General features: G+C 30.9%; 1 pseudogene; it reads right to left on the reverse strand.

The window, feature by feature from the left end:
• Positions 1 to 11,991: 11,991 nt before the first annotated feature.
• Positions 11,992 to 21,479, reverse strand: LOC129305443 (uncharacterized; annotated as a pseudogene).
• Positions 21,480 to 27,084: the final 5,605 nt, after the last annotated feature.

Here is a 27,084-nt window from a genome sequence, read left to right on the forward strand (position 1 = left end):
TAGGGTAAAGTCAGAGGATAAGATAGTACAAGACATACTTGATAAGTAACAGGTCAGAAACATAGTACTTGCTCCCAAAAACTAAAGCCCTAGTAAAGAACCCTCTCTCCTCCATGCTTGACCCCTCTTTCTCTCTTTTCTCTTTTATTTTTCATGAGTAAGACACGTCCAAATCATCTAAATTCTATGTCACACATCATCACACATCTAGCCTTAGCTGCGGTACATGGTGCAATGAGGAAAATCCTCACCATACTCACACACTCTACTTTAGGATGTTGTTCTTCTAGTTATATATGCTCATATAATATTCCAAAGAGTCAACATGGCATTTGAACATCCAAAAATCTAATCTCACATTAAAGTGAGAAGCAAGCGTGAAGAAGATACAACCTAGTTTAAATCTCCACAAGCTCTTGAAGTTGAAATTTTCATCTTTGAGGAGTAGTATGAAGCTACTCATTGTGGTCTTCTTTCCAAGCATCTTGGGTGGAGGCTCGGGATCAATTTGTAATGGCTCTAATATGTATGGTGTGGATTGTTCTTTCTTGTCATGTAAGCTCTCAGTCTCTTCCATAACTTTATGTGGTTGATCATCTTCATCATTAGCCAAGTTCTCTTTCATTACAATGATAAATCCTCTAAATACATGTAGGTTCTTAGCCATATCATCATTTAAACCTATAAAATCAACAAAGAACCCTTCCTCAAGCATATTGGGTTTCAAAGAAGTGCATTCATAATTAATTTCACTCAAACATGCATCATCAATTATTTCATCAAGTAAATGAGTGCTACTCTTTTCAAAAATAAATGAATTAATTTCTAAACAAATAAAGCATGGAAAATCATGTGAACAATTACAAGTGAATGAGGAATTAGAACAAGTACTATGAAACAAAGCCAACTCATCATCAAAATTATCAAGCATTAAATCAATATTATTCTCATTACCATTTGGCTTTGTAAAATCAATTCCTTGAATTCCAACCTCCTTGTCATCTTGAGTTATTTTCAATTCCTTGTTCAAATCCTCAGTAGGAGCCATAGCCTCTTCAAGCATTCCAATGGGGTGCTCAGCTAAGGGTACCATAAGATAGAACTTTCCTTCAATAGCTTAAAAACCTCTTGGACATCAAGCTTGAGTAGAGAAAATTCCTTAATATTAGCTCCATTGATGCTTTCACCATTAAGATTTTCAAGAGCATTTCCTTTGACTTCAATTTCTTCATACTTTAAATCCTCCAAATTCTCTCCTTCTTGTGACTTGTCCTCAATTTCTTATAAGCCTTGCCCATTAGCCTCTTCAAGTTAAGCAAGTTCCTCCTTAAAATCAAGAGATGGTTTGGGCACATTGCATTGTTCACCTATAAAAGAAGGTAAACCACCTTTCTCGAGCATATCATGGTTAGAAGAAACAAGTGCATGTGCACTATCAAAAATATCACAAGAAGGAATTAGAATTTCAAGCACACAAGATACATTATCGCCACTATTAACATCCATTTTATTTTCTTTATTCAAGTTAAGTGAAGAGTCAACCTTTCAATGATATTTTAATTTAAATCAAGAGAATTATCATGTGAACTCAATGTGTTTTTCTACTAAGGGTATACTTTTTCACAATATGATTCATGCTCAAACATCCAAGGTGATTCAACTATAATTTCTTCATCTATGTCATTATCACTTAAATTATTATGCTCATCATTAGACAAAGTAAAATGTGAAGAAGAATCAACCTCAATAGGAATAGAAGAAATTACCTCTTAAAGTAAGGGTTGGATTGATTCCTTCTCTTTTGGAGATTGAGTGGCTTGAGGTGTATTTATGTTCTCAATAGCTTATGAGCAACTTTTTGTGTATCTTCAACTTGAAACATGTAATTGCTCTCTTGCGAGGCTTAGGCTACTCCATGTGGTTCACAATATCTTTTTACAATAGGAAAATCATAATAGAACTGAGAGGTAGCCTCACAATGCACACAATAAACTTTACCCCTTTGTGCATATAATTTTTCTAGATGCTCAATGTCAATAGGTGGTGTATGCTCAACATGAGTTCCTAGATTGGATTTAAAACTCATGGGATTAAAAAATCTGTAATTGTAACTTGGATGGAAATGATCATAATATGGAGGTGGATGATCAAAATTATATTGTTGAAATTGATTATGGAAATGGGATGTATGATTAATGTTAGGTGCTGAAAATGGATGAGAATGCATGTTAAATGAATTATGGAATGAATCATGATCATGAAACCAAGCCATAAAATGCAATGAAATTTATATCCACAAGTAATGATGCAAATTCAAGCTCAAAATGATGGAATGACCAAGGAAGCTCAAATGATATGATATATCCTATGCAAGTGTATGAGTGAAATTGCAAGCAAACACAAATCAAGAGGATTTTTTTTCTATTAGACTCAACAACAATAAAAATGAAAAAAAACAAAAAAAACACCAAACAAGTAGAAAGAGAGTTAGAAATGCTCCATCAAGAAGCTTTGGCAATTTTGAAATTCGCACAATAGGCTTTCTGGAGACAGTGAACTTATGGATTTTTTAGCAGCCAATCCACATGAGAAATTTCCATGTAAATTTTATAAGAGACACAAGAGATATATATAGGAAAATTATATAAAAATTTCAGATCACAAATCCTTTCCAATCGTTCCCAAAATTTTTCACAAGTTGGTCCACGATTCTGGAGAAACAGGATTTTGTTCAAATGACCTTTAGAGGTTCTAACAAACTTTCAAATAGGAAAATGAAAATATTGAAGAAAATCCTAAACACAAGAAAAAAATATAATACAATGATAAGAAAGACTGGAATCAATCAATTTGGACGCACAGAAAAGGAGATATGCTAACTCAAAGTTGAAACAGGATTTTAGGAGTCCTCTGTAAAGGCTCCCTGGACCTTGTTAGCTTTTTAAATTTTCACAGGACACTTCCCACATCTAAAATTTACCAAATAAATTTTAAAATGAAGCTAAGATATATATATTTCAATAAAATAAATTTCAAGTTCAAATTCCCTTAGACTCGTTCCCAGTGAATTTTTTAATTTCAGACAGACACTAGAAACAGAGTATTTTTAGCTCTATACTAAACCAACAAAAATTGCACTAATTTTTTTTCTCTTTCCAAAACAAAACAAAAACACTCAAAACAAACAAAAACACTAAACAAAACACAAAACACAAATTTTTATAATTTTTCAAAAAAATTTCCAAAAACACTAAAAATGTAAATTAATCACTAAACAACCTTAACCACTCCCCAGAAATGGTAAAAAAAATTTGGTAGGAATTAGTGGCTTATCCTTAAAATTAAACTAAAGATAACCCTAATGCAATATAGGGCCAACCCTAAATCATCTCCCAAGGAATGGTTTTAAGTTTAATTAAAAGTTATCTAGTGGAATAAATTACCTAAAGTTGTAGGAATTTAGTTACCTAATTATCTAAACTAATTACATAATGATTAAAATGCTAAATGAAGTGAGTGAAATACACTTCCCTTTTCACAATAATGGAAACCTAGAGATTAGTTGATTTGGAGTCATTATCTTCTCATAATTAGGCTAAGTTAAGCTTTCCTTTCCTCTTGACTAAAACTGTCATGACTTAAAAAAATTATCCTAAGTCAATTAACCTAATTAGCTAACTTTCCTAGGTCTTAGATTAAATTCCCTATTTCAATTAACCAATTGGTGTAAAAATTAGCCAAGTAATTCACTCAAAATCTCCTCTCAACAGCCACGGTCAAAATAACAATATGAGTAACCACAAGATTATGTCAAGCTACTCAACAACACAAGCATTAACATACATCTCATCCACGAGAATACTTTGGATTATGGTAAGGGGACGCGACCCTATCATGAGGTGGTTGAGGAAGTCTTAATAATCCAGAGCATAGAGCTTGACTCCACCAGGATAGACCTAAGAGAAGAATACTGATGATCCAAAGTATAGGGCTTGACTCTATCACAACGGACATAGGATATAGAATGATGCATGAGGTTACCCTCAACTAGTGTAGGGGGTCATGATCCTACTCTATATAAGGCTGGAAAGTCTTGATGATCCAAAGCATAAAGTTTAACTTCACCATGATGGACCTAGGAGACCACCCCTACGTGAAGAGGATTATCTAGTCTAAGCAGTAGTATGGTGGGCCCTATTACTTGTGACTGGAAGTCCTTGTCTGAGAGTAGAGATTACTCTGCTAGATAGAACTAAGAATGCATTGCATGAGCATAACGAGATTAATGAGAATGAATTTTTGTATATGCATATAATATTGCTTTTACCATACACAAGCTACTTTATCACTGTTTATGATTTTACTTACTAATTGATAATTGGGGTTACCTTCAAGTTACTGGGACGTGTGTCTCACTCTATTACTTTTGAACACAGGTAAAGAGAGCAAGAAAAGGTCAAGAAAGGAATCAAGGAAAAAATAGCCTCATTTGGTAGTGGTATGACTACCACTTGTACAAATGAATGTATAATGAGCTGTGATGATAAAGTAGCCAAATTGTGTTGTGAATCTTGCTTGTATATGTATATGATGTTGTGTAACTTGTTCCACTTGTGTATATGTGTTGAATTTGAATGATGTGATGATTATGTATCGATTGTGAATTGTGTTGTCATATTAAAACTTGACATAAATGGTGAGGTGGAGCCCCATTTGGAAGAGTCGAGTATAATATGATTTCTGACCATATGTGAGGCGGAGCCTCATATGTGAGAGTCAAAGAGTTGAAAGTGGAAAAGGTATAGTTGTGTGTGTGTGTGTGTGTGAATATGTGTTGTATATGTGTATCCTCATATAAGTCCACAATTGTGTAATGTGGCCTTGAAAAGCCAAAATGGGCAATTGATGTGATATTTGTCGTATGAGTTGTCAATCAGGTGTATGTGGTCTTTTTATACTTAGTTTAAGGCTCAAAGTGGTCTAATGGGATAAGGAATGAGAATTGAGCGTTTAGGGTGCAAGTTTTGAAAGAAAAGTAGCTTTTTGCACCAGGGTGTTTAATTTTAGATTAGACCATTAGATCGAATTCAAACTTGTTTCAATAGCCAGTATATGTTGTAAGCTTCATGTGGGCACTTGAATCACTCTAATTAGACATCGAATATGGAAATGGCGCAAGGCAAAAATTCATCTTCCAAGCTAACATATGACAACAGAAATTACTGTTGTGAACACTGTATTTTGTTCGGACATTTTTTTAAATAATAATAAATAACCAAAATATATGCAAATATAAAAAATTAATAAACATAATTAAAAAAAAGAGAGCTATTAGGATTTTTAGGATTATATTTTCTTAAAAGAGTTATTATATTTTCTTTTTAGGATTATATTTTCAAAAATATTTGCTTAATCCAAAATCAATTTTTTTAAGTCCCTTAACCCAATTTTTGAAATTAATAAACATAAAAAAAGAGTTATTAAAAATTAAAATGCATTGGGTCCTTCATGCACATATTACAGAGTGGATAAAAAATGCAAGGCTGGATGAAACATGGACCAACACAACACACGAGAGAAACAAGAAATCTGCAGAGGCACACACATGTAACACAGAAAGGAGAAGACGTATGCACGTTGAAGAAAAGAAAAGAAACAGATCTAGAGATGTATGAGCAAAAAAAGAGAGCAGAGAGCAGACGCAAGCACAGCAAATGCAGAATAAAAAGAAACAGAGGCAGATGTGCACGAAGACAATAGACAAAACAGCAAAGAAAGTAGATGAAACAGTAGAGAAAAAGTGAGAAAAATAGAGCAGAAAGGCGACATGCTTGAAGAGCTACACGCAAGCTCTGAAAAAAAAACCTTTTCTACTTTAAAAAGAAAACTAAGAGCACAGAAATGAAAGAGTGAGAAAGCACGAGAAATAGAGTTGAAAATTAAGAGAGAGAAATTGAGAATGAGAGAGGAAACAAAAAACAGTGCACAAAGAAAAAATGCAAAAGAGAGGGAAAAAAAACTAGAGCACAAAGAGACGAGAAACGGGAGGGAGACTGAAAAAAAGAGCTGGAGACGTACAGATGAGATGACAGTAGAAAAGGAGAGAAGAGGAGAAATCAAAGACGGCAGAACAAAGAAGAACTGAAGAAAAAAAATAGGCTGGACCAAAAAAATAGAGACTGAGAGGAGGAAGAAAAGATCAAGACTGAGACGAGAAAGAGAGAAAGACAGGACGAAAAAACACAGAAAGATATAGATTAAGAGAAAGAAGCAGAACAAGAAGAGAAGAGTAAAGACTGAATGTGAAAATAGAGATAGAGAGAAAGAGGAAACCGAAATCAGAGGGGGAGATTTATGAAAAGACAAAGAAGAGAGAATAGAGGCCGAACGTAGAAGTTGGCTAAAAAAAGAGAAAGGACCTACATTTTTTTAAAGAGAGAAGGAAGAAGACGTGCTTCCCAGTGGCACAAGATGGTACTGGATGAGCGGCTTTAGGAGCTGATTTGAGTAGTGGGCTAACACCGACTGTGATGTCAAACGGAAACATGTCTGCAAATTTTCCTTTTGAGAGGACAAGCATGGCTTCATTTGATCAAGAGTTGGCCATGGCAAAGCACTGTTCTCATGAGGGTGTGATAGCAGGAGCCAAGGCAGTTGTTGTAGCCACTGTTGCCACTGCCATCCTAACTCTAGTCAGTGTAAGGATGCTTCCTTGGGTAAGGGCTAATCTTAACCATACTGGAACCATAGGTTGCTGCAACTCGAGGATGTAGTCAATGGTAATTAAATTAGGTAATATTTAAATCATGTCATCTCCCTTAATTTGGATTCATTGATGAACATATATTTATTGATAGATGTTAAGGGTGTGAACTAATCCAGATATGTTTAGGCGCTACTCTTGGTGTATGTTTAGGCATTTATAAATTTAAGAATTAAATATTTTTTTATGTAGAATTTAGAACATACATGAGAGGTTGTTTGACAAAAAAATAAAAAAAGGAGAGCTTGTGAAAATATTGATAATTTGTGAGGTTGATTGGGGTTTGGAGCCGTATCTATCGTGGTTATGATCTTACTAAAAGTTTATGCCAAATCTAATTTTTTAGAATATATCCTCAAGTCGAAAGAATAACGAATTATCAAATTAATTTATTCTTTCCATTGCCTTTATCACATAAATTGTTTAGCCAACCATAATATTATGTACCGATTGCAAATACAAATATTTTGGTTATCTAGTTGTCGTGTGAGATTTTAAGAATCTCCGTAGATATTTAGAATGATTTCATATCGTGTAAATCAATAAGATTTCGCAGGTATAAAGATCAATTTTATAGGTATTTATATGGGTTTCAAAAGCCCATTATTAAAATTAATTCTCTCTTTATAATAAATATTTAAGTCTCATGTGAGATTTCAAGAATCTTCATAGAGACTTAAATTAATCACCTTATTATGTGGGATAATAAGTCCTCGCAGATATAGTGATTATCAATTTTTATAATAAATAAATGATTTTTGTAAATAATCATATAATATACAATTTAAGAAACTTAATTAACCAAATTAATGTATTTAAATTGTAACCATATTTATCGATTATATCTTTTAGTCATGTGAGATTTTTGAATCTCCATAGACTTCTAAGATCATCGTATTATTGTATGAGTCAATAAGACTCTGCAGATATAACGATTTAGTTTTTAAAATATATATACATATATATTATATAATTAATTAAATCAATTAATTAAATTTAATTCCTTTATCGTGTGAGATTTTAAAATCTCTGCAGATATTTAGGATAAATCATATTACTGTATAAGCCAATAAGGCTATACAGGTATGATGATTAAAATTCTTTAAAAACATATATACATACTTAAGCAAACTATTATTAATACTTAAAAATAAATAAATTAAATTGCTAAATTCTTTTATCGTGTGAGGTTTCAGAATCTTTACAGATACTTAGAATAATTGCATTACCATATGAACCAATAAAGTTTTATACGTACTGCAATTAAATCCTCAATCATAAAATATAAAAATAATAATAATAATTTTAAACCCTTTTCTTTTCTTTAATTTGAAATCCAAAAATTGAGAAAATAATTAAAATTAAATTACTTCTTGCAATTTAAAACACGCATATCAAAATTTTAGAAATTGTTTTATTTGCAAAATGGTGAGTTATTTCTAATTAATTTCTCTTCAAAAATATTTTCACCAACAAACTTTTAAGCCCGAACTACGTGGACTTTGATCTCCATCACAGGGTACGTAGGCCTCAAAGTCAAATTTTGAGTCAAGTCCATCTTCCCTAAATAAATAAATATTTCTCACCTAATTCTTATCATTTTTATCAAACACATGAATATAAAATGGTAATTAAAATAATTATAAAACTATATTAATAGAGCACAACAAACTTCAGGTAACCGTTCTGACAAACGGGTGTTGTAGGGTGCCTAACACCTTCCCCACACTTAACCAACTCCCAAACCTATTCTCTAATTTCATAGATCACCCTTATCCTCCTTTTAAATGGTTTCCCGAGATTTACCTTAAAATCTTGGTGGCGACTCCTCATTCGATCCCGTTCCTGCCACGAAGGCCGAGACCTCCGCTTGCGCGCCGTCCGCATTGCATTTTTTTGGGTGCAATAACTGTCATATGCATTGTGGTGCACGATGTGCCTGCCACGACACATGATGTGGACAAAAATAGAGCTCATTGCTCTATACCACATGCCATGACGCATGGCCCTTTTTTTAAAGTTGAGAAGTTGTGTCTTTTTGAGTCCTTTGACTACATTTACGCTTCTGCTAGCCCTCTTATTTGAATATATATTTTAAGAAGTCAAGATCCCATGATTTGAAAATAAATAAAAGGACTATTACTCTAATTTTGATTTATTAATTGTGTGATTTGGAATGATAAAGTTTGATTTGAGTTGAAACTTTACACCCCTAATTTGAGAAAGGGAAATACATGGTCTAACAATAAGTATGGAAATCTTTAGCTGAGTGACCCCTCATAATTGGAGAGCAAAGCTAGCCTAATCACATGAGTTAGATCTATATGAATTATTAGTATATGAATTTCATCAGATAATATAAGGAGAGGGATAAAATGGCTGTATAGATCATGTGAATTATGGTTTAGTGATGCATTGATGTTAACATGTGAATTGCCTTTCATAATATTTTGCTTTGCTTGTAGTTAATGCCATACTTCAATATGATGTAATTAAATTGCTTAGTTATTGATATTGTATAACCTCACTCCTATTTGTTTATATACTCCAAGAGAAGACAAAACGAAGGGCAAAAGGGAGGCTAAACACTAGAGATTAGTGTTGTAATGTCTCTAGTCGCCTTTTGTTGTAATGAAACATATATTTTGCCAACTCTAAGATTTAATTGTTGTGGGGATTATTGGTCATTTACATGTAGCCTTATTTGTTTGACTTAGGCTTTTTGTTGCTATTTTTGGTGGAAGGCCTCCCATACAAATGTGTCTTAATGATTGATGAATTTACTATTTCATTTATGATAATATATGATATGTTATGCATGAATTTGTCCAGTGCTTGTTGAACGTGAATGCTAGTGGCTTATGAGGAGAGACACATAATTTTAGTGCTTTAAACATGAGTGTTTACTTTGGCACTAAGTGTTCAAGGATCCTCATCTAGTATTGGAATGAAATAAAACCAAGGCCATTGCATAAATCATTTAAGTATCCATGTGTGGACGTTTGAATCACCTTAATTAGAGATTTGAGTAGTTAATTAGGTGCTTGGAAAGTTAGATTTGTTAGTGTTGTCTTTTTGTTCTGCTACAGCCTATTGGCCCAATAAAAGCTTTCATTGGCTACGTTGGATGACATAATAGAGTGCTAGTGGTGGCTAATATTCGTGTAGGCTTGGTTGTAATGGATTGAGTTATGGCTTTTGTGCCATAGGCTGTGATGATAGCTATGGTGGATGTGCCCAGAACATTGAAAAGTCCATTTTGTCCCTATTTAACTTGTTTTAAGCTGTTAACTCTTTTCCCATGTTTTTGCAACCTTTTCTACTCTGATTTTCAAGTATTTGCAAAGGTCTTAACTTGCAATTCTCACTGTAAATGTTTTTGGGATCTCATTATTCAAAGTGCTTTTAAAGTTAAATATTGAGGTTATCCTTAACCAAGATTGAACCTTAGTTGTATTGGTTGGTTTATTTAATTAAGTTTAAGTTGGGCTAATGATGGAAGTCATTGCAAATTTAGTATCAAGTTTTTCGAGCTTCAAGAGCTGGTGCTTGTAAATACATTCTTAACTGTCATGTTGAGCATTAAGCATATAGATTGTTGGAAAAATGTATTCATTACACTCTCCTTTTTGTTTAATTTAGAATTATACTAACCTTCTTATGGTAACTTTCATCTTTAGGAGGAAAAAGACCACAAAATTACCCAAAAAGAAAGAAAGAATTTAAAAATTACAAAGACCCAAAGATTACATAAAATGACCTAAAAAGTTTATTGATCATTTTATATAATTTCTTGTGTCATTTCTATAATTTTTTTGTTCCTTATTTATAATTTTTAAATTATTTTCTACAATTTTTTAGTCTTTTCTTTAATTTTTAAGCATGCACGCACGTGCATATATGAAACTATTCAATTATAGCTTAGAATCAGTAATTTATGCTAGTAGGCTAGCTTGAATAAGATAAAACTTATAAAAAAATCCTAATTAAAAAATATAGAAGACTCAATTAAAAAAATATTTAGGTATTGAAGTTTAAAAACAATACTTACATATATTTTTAATATTTGTTTGAGATATTTTATATATTAAAAATAATAAAAGTATAAGAACATGAACATTTTTAAGTTGTTCAGAAAATATCTATAATAATATACTTAAATATATGGTTTAGTATACAATAATTAAATTTTAAAATATTAGTTAACATTTAATATATTATATATTTAAAAAAATCATTTAGGTATTCAAGTCTAGCCCAAAATTTGTTGGGCCTACTCCAGCCAGTCCAAAAATTAAAAAAAATATTTTATCAAATTTGATTCTAAATTTTTTTTCAAATTTATTCACGTTGGCCTAAATTACCAGCTCAACCTACTAGAGTTTGAGTCATACATTTTTCGATAAAAACAGCCCAAGAGTCCAACAATTTTTGCCTATGAAAAGGATTAAAAAAGAAGAAGAAGAAAAAAGGTAAAAGAAAATGAAGTTGGTTAATAGGTAGCATAACAGATTTCTATTTAAAAAAAATCAAATTCTGAATTAATTTCTCATATTTTTCCTTCCCTGACCTTCCTCCTATGTAATAATATTATTCAGTTTTTTATTTATTAACAAATTTGTATGAGACTTCTGTTCAACTTATTTCAATCAAATCAAAATGATCTATTTTTGTGCACAAAAATCAATATGATTGATACAAGTAAAATTTAAATTTGGCATAATTTAAATATTGAGAGGAGGGAATCAAGGGTCAAAAGTTGCCCTATATCTAATCAATGAAGTTAATTTTGTGATTTTTTTAATGAAAATTTTTGAATTCGGTTGAACGTAATTTAGCATAATTTCAAAATTGTTATATACCTGTTAAGAGCTTTTAGCTGTAGAAAATGCAATTTCTACTGTCATGGAAGTGTCATAGGAAGTACAAAAGCTTGCACAAAAAATATTATCAACAATGAAACTTGAATTTCAAGTATAATTATGGAGCATGACAATCATTCTATTCATAGAGCATTAATTATAATTATTAAAATAATAACTCGATCATAAATAAGATTACATAAAGTTCAAGTAAAAGAAATCATAACAAATAAACAAAATACAGCCATGATAAATAAACTACTAGAATTCTAAAAAAATCCTAAAGTATTAGTTAATACCCTTTCGAACATCCCATTATTTATTTCCTTTCATCATTCGACAGACGCCAGCATCACAAAAGGTGTTCTAGACCTGCAAATTTTCAGGTATTAAATAAAGTTATTATCATTAATGAATGATCATCTAGAAAATAAAACACAACAAAAAGATTTTACACTCACTTTCAATTTTCCCTTGTAGCCTCCTATTGCCAACAAGAAAAGATCATCCTTTGAGAAAGAAATAGTGAAGACAAGTCCCTAACAACAACAAATGAAAAAAAGTTATGAAACCACTTTTTTTTTTTTGGTACACTGAAGCAACAAACTGAAGTTTGACAATAAAGCAACATTATTAATTAAGGGTTTAGTCCCAAACTGAAGTTTGGGTCCCCATTCTCAAAAGCTAGATTGGCTACAAATTTGGATGAAACTAGCAGGAAAATGGCTTAGTTCAAATTTAAGGTTAGTATAAGCTGTTTTTTTTTTTTGGCTTTTGGGTTTTTGTGCTTATTTCTCAGTTAATTTCAGATTTTTAAAATTTACAAACTTCTTAATTATGGCTTTTTGTGCTTATTTGTCAGTTTATTTCAGATTTTTATAATTTACAAATAATGCTTCTTAATTAAATGTGAACTCTATTTTTAAAATTTTAATTTAAAATTTAATAATTTTCCATAAAGATATCAAAAGTTCATGTGCTTTCCAATTATTGTATATCTAAACTTCCTTTTGAATTATATCATCAAAATAAATTTCAGCACATTAAATTGACTTTTTTTAAAAAAAAAAGTATCCAAACATGCTATAGTAATTGACTTTAAATAAATAATGCATCCTATCATAAAAAAAAAAGAAATAATGATGATGATGATGATGATGATGATGATGATGATGATGATGATGATGATGCATCCATATCCTGTTTAATATGCATCTCACACTTAGCACATAACATAACAATTTGAATTTGAATTTGAATTTGAATCTCGGTTTAAGTTATTGGACTTAACTTCAAAAAGATAAGGCATTCAGGGACAATAAAATGGAGAGGGAAAAAAAACCAAGTAACTTACTATCTTAGGATTATAGGATGTTACATGAGATGGTTGTTGGTTTGATAGATCCCAAACTTTTACCTACAAAATAAAATGAGCGTCACTTATATAAATTTCCATTCCATAAGATATTCCCTCTATACAGAATTATAAGACATTTTAACTAATTTGCACTCCTAATAAGTTAATTAGTGGCACTTAAAAATTACACATTCTTTCAATATTTACCCTTATTTAATAAAGTTTTTCAATTAGTGGCAACAAATATTTACCCTTATTTAATAAAGTTTTTTAATATTTACCCTTCTTATATAAATTTCCACTATATAAGATATTCCCTCTGTACAGAATTATAACACATTTTAACTAATTTGCACTCCCAATAAGTTAATTAGTGGAACTTAAAAATTACACATTCTTTCAATATTTACCCTTATTTAATAAAGTTTTTCAATTAAAAAATCTTATTTAATTAGAGGGCATTTCTAGAAAAGCATTATTTAACCTTATTAATTAATTACACTTCAAAGACTCAAAATGCCTTATATTTTTAAAATGACATTTTTAGAAAAAAGTGTCATATGATACTGAATAGAGGGAGTACATATGCAAGATAATAACAAAATGACTTTATAATTACCGTCTCATCCATGGATGCAGTTGCAAGAAGCTGCAAGAGGTCATGTCAAGAGGGCATAGTTACAATAAACTCAAGAACTTGGAATTATGACAAAAAAAAAAGTTAAGAGATATGTGCTTTAGCTGCTGATAGATTGTAGGACACTAAGGTAACAGCTTTATCATAAGCATGAAGATTAAAAATAGTTGATTGAGATGTTGAATTGGATTGGATGGCATGAAAATCAATACCCATGACAATGTCGTCTTTAAGACATACCTAAAGTAAAACTTCAAGTCAAGATTACCTATGGAAAATAGTCAAATAAGAACTACATGAAATCTGTAGCGATTAAAATATATACAATACTAATAATAATAGGAGGAGGAACTACAAATAAGTAACAAACCACAAATGAGTGCTCAACATGTGGATCCCAAGCCAAGCTCTCTACATCAGCTGAAACTGACCACTTGAAGCCAGAATGTGATGGCATCCTTATGTCCTTTTGGCTAAGTGTAATAGCATTAGCAAGTTCAAAGTTTATAGGGATAAAAAATGGATAAATATATATAACAGTAAAGAAAATCATGTTTTTGTTTCACTTACTGACATAATTGAGAAATCATTTTGTTTATTCAAGGATATAATTGAAATAGAAAATGAAATATGAGATAGACAACTATGGTGAATTAATTGCATGATACAATGCTGCATAAAATAATAAAGTTCTTGAGCTTGAACTTTAAATTTTGAATAGTCCTTCAATTTTCAAACCAAGGAATCAAGAGTTCCAATTTCAAAAGGAAATAGAAAGCCAAACATTCAAATTCCTCATTACAGTTTCTCCTATGCAAATCAATTAATAGACAAGAAAGGATGATAAGATGGGCTCTTAGAAGATAAGACAAACATAAATAAATTATACCATGACATAATAAATTTTCATTTTATCATTAGAAGACAAAATAGAAGTAACTTGAGATATTAGAACATTACCATGACCACTGTTTGATCAAAAAACCTACTAAGAAGAACTTGTGGTGCATAATGATTCCATGCAATTACTTGAACCTAACAAGATAGTTCAACTAGAGTAAATTTGAAAGGCATCAGGATATCTATACAAGTTATCTACTTAATAATGTAGAACTTGACCACAACAGACCAAAAAGTTCTATAAAACTATTAGTCATATTGACATTTTCATATTTAAGAAAACATATAAATATGAAGGATATTGTGTAACACTTCAGATGATGATAGTGGACTTGTGTGAAACTTGTGAGAAGCTTGTGAGGTAAATATAACCACAAACTAATAAATATTCTACATATATAACTATTCAAAATATGCTAACAAAGAAGGGGGGAAACTCTTCAAAATAACTAAAAAAATAAGCTAAGAGAATAAACCAGGTCTACTTAAGCTTAGTTCTAGTTCTTGCCTTATTTGAGTGATGCTCCATTGTAATTTCACACTTCCCAGTAGCCACGTCCCAAATCTTCACTTACTTGTCAGCACTAACACTTGCAAGTATATTCTTGTATCATTGTTTTTGGGAATATGGTAAAGAGGAGGGATCCTAGTGAGGGGCAAAAAAATATCTTCTTAAAGAAGGCATACAAAAGAAGCAACAACGGCAGAATTTAAATTTAAATTTAATGAATCAATACTTGTTCCAAGCAAGAGAAAGCACTAAATCAGTGTGACTTCCATCCTTGTACTTAATCAATTTCTGCAACCAAAATGAAAAATTTTAACTAAATCAGAGAAATATGATCACTTAGATAAATAAAATTTGATGTTGAAAAAACTAAATTGCCAAGCAATAATTTACATTGAAAAGGATCAAAGAAAGTTAGTCAGATCTTTATCCATACTCAAGAACTCATTTCATTAGTTTCTAACATTTTTAACTCTAATTGGGTGAAGTATAATATCCAAACAAAAACAAAACAGCATTTATCAAAATGCAAGACTATCTCAATGATGTCTACATTTACAACATAGAGCCTCACATGCATATGACATCTATATTTTCATTTGCATCTCATAATAAACATTAGCCAAAGGTTCATTTGATGAAAGTTCAAAAGTAACAAATGTATATGAGCTAATCAAGTGGTTTCATGTCAAAATCTTGATTTCAACAAGTCCATGCAATCAAGCAAAGGAAGATTTAAAGATTCAATCATCTGAACATGTACTTTTAAACTATTTATCACTACATGATTTCCATACTTGGAAAATGATCACTTATAGCCTTTTCTTGATATTAAAATTTGCTATGTTGCATTTTGGACATTTATGAAGGAGAATAGAATTTTATAGGAATTGAAAATCTACAATTATCATAAATTTGAAACAAACCTTCCCCTTTTTCTTTTTGTTGGCAAGGCCTCTTAAAATCATACACGGCTTTACTTCATCAACTTGAGAATAGCAGAAAATTAAATGGGACTCTGCAAAAAAACCTATAAGTTTTAGCATGTTTAGTAGACAATAGTAATTTCATATATGCAATCCACACACAATATCAAGGTTCTAGATCTCAATAGAAGGTTCATGCTCAAAACCAACAACTATGAAGTTCCCTGTTAACACATTGTAGTTACAAATAAGAGAATTAGTTAAGAGTAAAATCATAAAGATGATATCGAATTAACTTTTGAGCATGGCAAGCTACTTGTAATGGTGATTTCAGGTAATTCCAACAATCAACGATTACTAAACTACTAAAAAATTGTTTAAATGTCTACACTAGTTTTGATTAAAAGCACATATTAACCTATTAAATTACTTGTAGAATGGAACTGATAGTTGAATTTTTTTCTTTAATTCCTTAATTGTACAGCATACTAAAGTAATGGTTATCGCTTACAAAAAGCATGATTATAGAATGTTTGTTTCCCCACAGGTCCAGAGATTATATTTGGGAAGGGGTAATGAATGATTCATAAATGTGTGGAGTGAGAACGAGAAAGCACTTTGATTTTGTATGTATTTTTTAATGAGGAAAGGAAAGGAATGGGTAGGGATATAATTTTTAAGATGTCAAATTGACCTACCGAAAAGAGAATTAGTGAGCTGCAACTACAATTGCAACAACAATATTAAGACTATGCTACAACTATAACCCATATCAGTCTTATATTTTTGTGATTATTGCAATTGCAAAATGCAACCACAATTGTAGTGGTGATTTAAAACAAAAGAGTATATTAAAGTAATTACAAGCAACAATAAATGTTTTTTTGGACAGAAAAATAATTTTTAATCATGAGAAAAAAGAACAAAAGCAAGGGAAAAGAGATCTTCCTCAGTCAAATGAAAAGAAACAAGAGAAATTTCCAGGACTCCAACTCAAAATAGACTTGCAATTTCTTTATATATCTGTGAAGAACACCGTCCTAAAGAATCCATACTAAAATCATCAAGAAAGTCATAAAAGTAATTTCCTCCTAAAGAACTCTAGAAAGATGAAACTTCTAATGAAGAACTACATCATGTTCTAAATAAGAGTTTTCCAAGAGTGTTTATCATTATATTCTTGTCAAGAAAGCCCATTTTCACTGCACAAATGTTTTTAATAAACAATAATATGCGAGCCTTAAGTATCAATGAGAATTAGTGAGCTGCAATTGTATATTACCATTGTGCTACAACTACTACCTATATCAATCCTGTATTTTTGTGATCATTGCAATTGCAAAATACAACCACAAGTGTAGTTGTCATATAAAATAAAAGAGCATATTAAAGTAATTACAAGCAACAATAAATATTTTTTGATAGAAAAATAATTTTTAATCATGAGAAAAAAGAACAAAAGCAGGTGAAAAGAGATCTTCCTCAGTCAAATGAAAAGAAACAAGAGAAATTGCCAGGACTCCAACTCAAAATAGACTTGCAATTTCTTTGTATATCTATGAAGAACACCGTCCTGAAGAATCCATACCAAAATCATCAAGAAAGCCGTAAAAGTAATTTCCTCCCAACAAACTCTAGAAAGATGAAACTTCTAATCAAGAACTACATCATGTTCTAAATAAGAGCTTTTCAAGAGTGTTTATCATTATATTCTTATCATGAAAGCCCATTTTCACTGGATAAATGTTTTTGGTAAACAATAATATGTGAGCCTTAAGTATCAATGAGAATTAGTGAGCTGCAACTACAATTGCAGCCACAATATTACCACTGTGCTACAATTACAGCCTATATCAGTCCTGTATTTTTGTAATCATTGCAACTGTAAAATGCAACTGCAATTGTAGTTGTGATTTAAAACAAAAGAGCATATTGAAGTAATCACAAGCAACAATAAATGTTTTTTTTGACAAAAAAATAATTTTTAATCATGAGAAAAAAGAACAAAAGCGAAGGAAAAGAGATCTTTCTTAGTCAAAAGAAAAGAAGCAAGAGAAATTTTTAGGACTCCAACTCAAAATAGACTTGCAATTTCTTTGTATCTCTGTGAAGATCACCTTCCTAAAGAATCCATACTAAAATCATCAAGAAAGTTATAAAAGTAATTTCCTCCTAAAGAACTCTAGAAAGATGAAACTTCTAATCAAGAACTACATCATGTTCTAAATAAGAGTTTTTCAAGAGTGTTTATCATTATATTCTTGTCATGAAAGTCCATTTTCACTGGATAAATGTTTTTGGTAAACAATAATATGTGAGCCTTAAGTATCAATGAGAATTAGTGAGCTGCAATTGTATTACCACTGTGCTATAATTACTGCCTAGATCAGTCCTGTATTTTTGTGATCATTGCAATTGCAAAATATAATGACAATTGTAGTTGTGATTTAAAATAAAAGAGTATATTAAAATAATTACAAGCAACAATAAATATTTTTTGATAGAAAAATAATTTTTAATCATGAGAAAAAAAAACAAAAGCAGGGGAAGAGAGATCTTCCTCAGTCAAATGAAAAGAAACAAGAGAAATTGCCAGGACTCCAACTCAAAATAGACTTGAAATTTCTTTATATATCTATGAAGAACACCGTCCTGAATAATCCATACTAAAATCATCAAGAAAGCTGTAAAAGTAATTTCATCCTAAAGAGCTCTAGAAAGATAAAACTTCTAATGAAGAACTACATCATGTTCTAAATAAGAGTTTTCCAAGAGTGTTTATCATTATATTCTTGTCAAGAAAGCCCATTTTCACTGCACAAATATTTTTGATAAACAATAATATGCAAGCCTTAAGTATCAATAAGAATTAGTGAGCTGTAACTACAATTTCAGCCATAATATTACCACTGTACTACAACTACTACCTATATCAGTCTTGTATTTTTGTGATCATTGCAATTGCAAAATACAACCACAATTGTAGTTGTGATTTAAAACAAAAGAGCATATTAAAGTAATTACAAGCAACAATAAATATTTTTTAATAGAAAAATAATTTTTAATCATGAGAAAAAAGAACAAAAGTAGGGGAAAAGAGATCTTCCTCAGTCAAATGAAAATAAACAAGAGAAATTGCCAGACTCTAACTCAAAATAGACTTGAAATTTCTTTGTATATCTATAAAGAACACCATCCTGAAGAATCCATACTAAAATCATCAAGAAAGCCGTAAAAGTAATTTCCTCCTAAAGAACTCTAGAAGGATGAAACTTCTAATGAAGAACTACATCATGTTCTAAATAAGAGTTTTCCAAGAGTGTTTATCATTATATTGTTGTCAAGAAAGCCCATTTTCACTGCATAAACATTTTAGATAAACAATAATATGTGAGCCTTAAGTGTCAATGAGAAGGTCAATAGGTCTCACCTCTTTCTGCCCTTTTAAGGGGGGAATCTCACCAAGCCATGCCCAGTGGACAAGCTGTAATCATGATGTCATAGTGAATATACTAGTTTATCTCATTGGAATTTGAGTCCTTGAGTATCAAAACTTGTCATAGAAGATATAAATGACTCTTCAGTGATCCATTTATCAATACCATTTGATAAGGAAAATTGGAGATGGGGGAAGGAAGAAAAGATTATTTTGTGGCTAGCATTTTTCTCACCTCAAGATGACAATCATGTTTCTTTATACATAAACAAACAACTACTGAATCCGTTGGGTGAATTGTCATGTCTTCAAATTCTTCAGATTCATCATCCTGAATTACATAAAGGGAAATGATATTTAAGTATCAACAAAAGATAAGGCATGACATCTAGAAAGCAATGTGCACATGATTTTTAACTTACATTTTCATGATTAAGATATGGATCCAGATTGTTACTTGGAAAATAAAGATCACCTATCCCTGAAGCAAGTAGCTTAACTCCTATATTCAAAAGAATATACAACTCATTTAGGGAATATTAGGTATACTATGAATCAAAAATATTATAACATTCAATATGACACAAAAAAAGAACAAACACAAAAGAGAAAACAAATGAACAAACAAAAGATCATCTAATATCAGCTCTGCATTAACTGAACAAAATCAGTACGGCATACCTTCATCCTCTTCATCATAATTGTCCATGTCAAGCTCCTCTAAGCCAAGGGTTATATTGGCACATTTTTCTCCTAATGTCTTTCCAACTGCATCAGCTATAGACAATGCTTAAGAAACTTTACCATCTTGTTTGTTAGCATCAACATCCATATCTTCATCATTTTATTTATTCTCACCGCCTCCACTATATAAATCAAAAGGATCTCAAGTATTTATAGCTTATATGTGATAATTAACTTCATCAAACAAAATGCAAAGACACAACTTGTATATGAAACAAAGCCAACAAAATATGTGCTTTCTAAACTTTAGTTCATATAATCTATATGCATATCGAGAGCTATACACCATATCTAAAATGCTATGTATGACTACATGTACAAGCCAAACCAATTTATGAGCCTTGCACCTTCCAAGCTACTAAGATTCAAGCAACCTAATGGAATCTTTGCTATAAAAAAAAAAACATCTTAATGGCTATTGAATTTTTTCCCCTAATCTTGGTAAAAGAAATGCACTTTGCTATAATGGATTTTGATCCCCTAAGTAAGTAGGAAAGAGTCTCCCAAATGAAGAAAGGCATAGAGAAGGAATAAGAGGAAATGGATGGTTGGAAAGAGGCAAGAGATAGAGAATAGGCTCCATCCCCTCTCTTTTCTCTCTCTTCAACTAATTCTCTCAATTAACTAAGGGAGTTCATTACATAAATGGATGAAAGAGAGAAACTAAATCTATTATGCACTATCTATCAATCTCTTTCCACTTGGAAGCACTTTACTATTTCAACACTTTATTAACTTAATTGAATTTAAAAGGATCCCAGCTCATCATATCACACTTATTCACTTATTTACTTATTCACAAGAACATGTACATTTAGTCCAACAAGTAAAGTTAATATCATTTTTTAGAAATGTTTTCTTTTGGTAAAATCATTTTAGTCAATCTAATTTTAAACAAATGAATAAAGTTTCACTTTATATAAACTCTGTGTATTGAAGTCTTACTAATAAAACAGAACAACAAAATGAAATAAGCTCTTTGTATTGCTTTAAATCTATTAATTAAGTGATACACAACTCAAGTATTTATAACTCTATACATGCTTCCTATACAAATTAAATAATGCACAAACAAAAAGATTCTATTATAACAGAATAATCTAATCAAGGGGAAGGATAATCAATAATTGTTCACTGAAGACTTGGAAGTCAAGGATATCATGCAAGATGCTTTATCACAGTACAGGAATACACACACAATAGAAACAACTTCTAAATAACATAAATTTCCAAACAGAGAAGTACCCGTTAATAAATTCCTCAATTTCCTACTTTAAAGGAAGGTCAGCCATAACAGGTTGTGACTTTGAAGCCCCTTTAGGGACCCAAGCAATGGTTGAAATCATCATTATTGTGCAGGTGCTATGATCAAAACTTACGTGTCAACAAAATTAAAGGACTCAAAAAATTTTGTAGAAAGAAATAAGGCCTCTAGGATTCACTAATAACTTTAGTTGGAACTAAAGATTGTCCCTCAATCTTTAAATAATACAAATCAAATAAATGGATATCTTACTTACAATTTTATAATTTTTTTCAACAAAATCATGAAATAAATCATCATGAATACAGCTTCACTACAACAATTACTACATCCATCCAATAAGGGATCCTCTTTCAAATGTAGATGAAGGAGATGGTACATTTCTATTATTTGAAATAAAAATAATCTAGTACGTGTATAATAACAAAGTTCATTATCAAAATATTTAAAATATAAATAGCAAATAAATAAATACTGAGTCTTGTTCAATTTTTTTGGAAACATGTTTGTTAATAGAATACCCGCTTTATATAATAGATAAATGGTAGTATTAAAGATACGAATCAAAATAATATTGTAAAAAATAATAATTTTAAATTATTAATAAGAGTTTAATAAAAGCATTTTCTCAAAGAAAAAGTTTCTTTAAAGAAACTGACATAGCATGAGATATTTATCATGGACATACAACCTATGTGAGAAAATCACCAATCAGGCTTGGCATAATCCACAAATGACAAGCACAACGTATGCCATGAATGACAGGCACAACTCAAAGGCTATGAATATCAGGTGTGGACACACAATTCATAAGGGTAAATAATATATTTGGTATGGCAAGAACATTTACAGCATAGAGCCTCACATGCATATGACATCTGTATTTTGATTTGCATCATAATGCACATTAGCCAAAAGTTCACTTTATGAAGTTAAAAAGCACCAAATGTATATGAGAATTAAGTGGTTTTGTGTCAGAATCTTGATTTCAATAGGACCATGCAATGAGGCAAAGGAAGATTTAAAGATTCAATAATCTAAACATGTATTTCTGAGCTAGCTATCACCACTTGGTTTCTATACTTGGAAACTGATCACTTATAGAGTATAGACATTTTACCCCCACCTAAATTCTCTTTATAATCTTTTTCTTACTATTAAATTATAATGCTATGTTGCGTTTTAGAGATTCATGAGCCAAATACAATTTTATGGGGATTGAAAATCTATAATTATCATAAATTTGAAACAAACCCTCCCCTTTTTCTTTTTCTTTTTCTTTTCTTGGGCAAGGCCTCCTAAAATCATGTATGGCTTTACTTCATCAACTTAAGAACAACAAAAAATTAAATGGGACTCTACAAAAGAACCTCCAAGTTTTAGCATGTTTAATAAACAGTAGTGATTTGATATATATAACTCAATCACTATGTTAAGGTCCCATCCTAATGGAAGGTTCATCCTCAAATCCAACAACTGAGTTCCCTATGAATATATTATAGTTACAAATAAGAGAATTTGTTAAAGTCATAAAGTAAATATCAAATCAACTTTTGAGCATGAGAAGCTATATATAATGGTGATTTCAGGTAATGCCAACATATCAATGATTACCAAACTACTAAAAAAATTGTTTAATTAGCTTTGATTAAAAGAACATAAGAACTTATTCAATTACATGCAAAATGGAACTAATAGTTGAATCTTTTTCTTTAATTTCTCACTTGTGCAACTGACTTAAGCAATGGTTATCACTTATAAAAAACATGATTCTAGAAGTTTTGTTTCTCTATAGATCCTAAGATTATATTTGGGAAGGGGGACGGATTGATTGATTCATAAATGTGTGAGAGAACGAGAAAGCACTTTGATTTTGTATGTGTTTTTTATTAATGAAAGGAAGGGAACAAGTAGGGATATAAGTGAAAGAGAGAATTAGTGAGCTGTAACTATAATTGTAGCCACAACATTACCACCGTGTTACAATTACAGCTTATATCATTCATGAATTTTTGTAAAATGCAACCGCAATTGCAATTGTGATTTAAAACAAAAGAGCATACTAAAGTAATTACAAGCAACAATAAATGTTTTTGATAGAAAAATATTCTTTAATGATGAGGAAAAAGTATATAAGCAGAGAAAAAGAGATTCTCCTCAATCAAATGAAAAGAAATAATAGGACTCCAACTCAAAATACACTTGCAATTTCTTTATATATCTATAAGGAACATTGTCCTGAAGAATCCATACTAAAATCATCAAGAAAATCGTAAAAGTAATTTCCTTCTAAAGAGCACTAGAAAGATGAAACTTCTAATTAAAAACTAAAGCATTATGTTCTAAATAAGAGTTTTCCAAGAGAGTGTTTATCATTATATTCTTATCAAGAAATCCCATTTGCACCACATAAGTGTATTTAATAAGTGCTAATGCGCAAGCCTTAAGTTGCAATGAAAATGTTAGTAGGTCTAACCTCTCTTCCCCCCTTAAGGGAGAATTTAACTAAGTTGTGAGAGTAGACAAGAAGTAATCATGATATCATTACTAATATACTAATTTATGTCTTTGGAATTTGAGTCCTCAAGTATCAAAACCTGCCAGAGAAGACATAAATGAATCTTCAATGGTCCATTTATCAACATTGTCTGATAAGGCAGATTATTGAGATAGGGGGAGGAATAGACAATTATTTCATGGCTAGCATTTTTCTTAGCTTAAGATGATAGTCAAGTTTCTTTAGACATGCATAAATAACTATGAAATCTTTTGGATTACGTAAAGGGAAATGATATTTAAGCATCAACAGAAGGCAAGGTAAGAAATCTAGAAAGAAATGTGTACAAGTTTTTTAACTTATGTTTTCATGATTGAAATATAAATCTAGATCATTACTTAGATAGTAAAGATTACCAATCCTTGAAGTAAGTAGCTCAAGTCTTATATTCAAAAGAATATACAACTAATTTAGGGAATGATAGGTATACTATGAATTAGGAATATTATATAATATTCAATATAACACCAAAAAGGATCGAACATAAAAGAAAGAGCAAAAAAAAAAGGAACAAATAAAATATCACGCAATATTAACTCTGTATTAATTGAACAAAATCAGTTCGGCATACCTTCCTCTTTATCATAATTGTCCATGTTAATCTCCTTTAAGCCAAGGGTTATATCATCACATTTTTCTCCTGATGTCTTTCCAAGTGTATCAACTATAGACAATGCTTGAGCAACTTTACCATCTTGTTAATTAGCACCAACATCCACATCTTCATCATTTTCTTCATTCTCACCACCTCTAATAGATAAATCAAAAGCATCTCAAGTATTTATAACTTATATGTGATAATTAATTTCATCAAACAAAATGCAAAGACATAACTTTTATATGCAACAAAACAAGCAATATATGTGCTTTCTAAACTTGAGTTCATATAATCTATATGTATATAGGAGGTTATACACCATATATAAAATGCTATATACAAGTGCATGTGCAAGCTAAAGCAATATGAGGCATGCATCTTCCAAAGTACTAAGATTTAAATGACCTAATGGAATATTTGCCATTGACAAAATCTCTTAATGGCTGTTGAATCTTTTTTCCTAAATTTTGGTAAGAAAAAATGCACTCCGCTATAATGGATTTTGATCCCCTAAGTAAATAGCAAATTGTCTCCTAAATAAAGAAAGGCATAGAGAAGCGAGAAGAGGGAATAGTTTGGAAGAGGCAAGAGACAGAGGATCGACTTCATCCCCTATCTCTTCTCTCTCCTCCACTAATTATCTCAATTAACTGAGGGAGTCCAATACATAAATGGGTGAAAGAGATAAAATAAATCTATTATGCACTATCCATTATTCCATCACTCTCTTTCCACTTACAAGCACTTTACCATGTCAACACTTTATTCATCATGTCACACTTATTCATAAGAACCTGTACATTTAATCCAACTTCAAAGTGAGAAAATTTAATATTTGTTTAAAAAGTTTTTCTTTTGGTAGGATCATTTTAGTCAATTTAATTCAAAAGCAATTCAATGAACTTTCACTTTGTATAAAAACATATTTTATCAAATAACAAAAATACATGCTAATGAAACTAGAAAACAAAGGACTAAAGATTTATTCAAAAAAATGGAGTAACCACTAATTTCTCACCACTTGTCATTATCCCATTGCCATGAAAACACACGAATACAAATTGAAGAAAGGATTGCATAGTCTAGAAGGAAATTTTATTGATTTAGTGATACACAAACCAAATATTTATAACTCTAGACATGCTTCCTATACAAATTAAATAATGCACAAAAAGAAAAATTCTGTTACAATAGAATAATCTAATCAAGGGGAAGGATAATCAGCAATTGATGTGGCATTTGTAACATGCTGAATTTCAATCCAAGAAAACTAGTTGATAATCAAGGGTAACTTAGTAATTAGTGAATTGATTATGGTTTTAGATAGGGAAGTAATGTGTGGTGCTAATTGGTTGATATGGTTATAGGATTAGATGGTCAAACTACAATTTTAGGCTTGACGCGAGAGTACTGGTGAGATTTGACTCACTGTGCCATGTACTATGGCATGTCCTATATGTACCGCGGTACACAGCATAGACTTTTAATAAAGTTGATATGCTCAGCTTGTGAAAATTAGAAGGGAAAGTGAGAAAAGCACGAAGAAGGACAAGAAGAGAAGGTTTCTCTATTAGGGCATCATTTAACGAGAATTTAGGAGTTTGCTTTAGCCAGTACTGCCCCATACTATATTTATACCATAATTTTTCTAAGTTTAGTTGGTAGAAAAAATGAATTAAAAAGTTTTAAGGGGTTAAAATCTAAGGAAAAGGTTTTAAAAAGGGTCTAGAGTGTGAAACTAAGGTTTTGTAACTAGTATGAAGTTTAATTGTTGAACTTTAAGGATATAGGGTTAAATTAACCTATGTTATTAGTTGAAAATGGGAAAATTGATAAACTGATAAGGAAAAGGAATGTCTTAGTCAATTGAGTAACCTAAAGGGAAAAGGACTATAGAGAATAGGTTGCTTGAACTCAAAATAGGTTATTTAAACCATTTCAGGTGTTTAGTGATTTGGCTTAGCCAAATTAATGCCTTGTATGAATATTAGAAATTGAGTAAGGGATGTTTATTATGTAGATTAAGCATATGAGGATTACTTGTGGAAGTTGACACAAATTGAGAAGTTTAATAAGAATGATAACCCATAGTAAAAATGATAAAAGGTAACTAGGGTAACCCTTTTATCTATTGGTTTGTGAAATTATTTACAAGCGTTTAACATAATTGTATGCATTATGTTTTATGAATTGATAAAGTAGCAGTATTGTGAAAGAAATATGGTGTGTGAGTAGTATTTGAAACATATGTGATAAGGCATGTGCATTAACATCTACAAGTGTACCCTAGGCTAAGGTAGGGGATCACGACCCTACTCTATGTAAGGCTAGGAAGTTCTAAAGGTCTTGAGCATAAAGCTTGCTCAATTAGGAAGGACCTAAGAGATTATCTACTAGTGTACCCTAAACTAGGGTAAGGGGTTGTGGCCCTACTCTGTGTAAAGTTACAAAGTCCAAATAGTCCAAGCACTAAGTATACTCTACTAAAAGAGGCTTAAGAGACCACCCATATTGATAATACTTAGTCTGAAA

This window comes from Prosopis cineraria, unplaced genomic scaffold, assembly GCF_029017545.1.
Source record: "Prosopis cineraria cultivar Desert tree isolate PC_DT_omini unplaced genomic scaffold, ASM2901754v1 PC3, whole genome shotgun sequence".
Lineage (NCBI taxonomy): Eukaryota > Viridiplantae > Streptophyta > Magnoliopsida > Fabales > Fabaceae > Prosopis > Prosopis cineraria.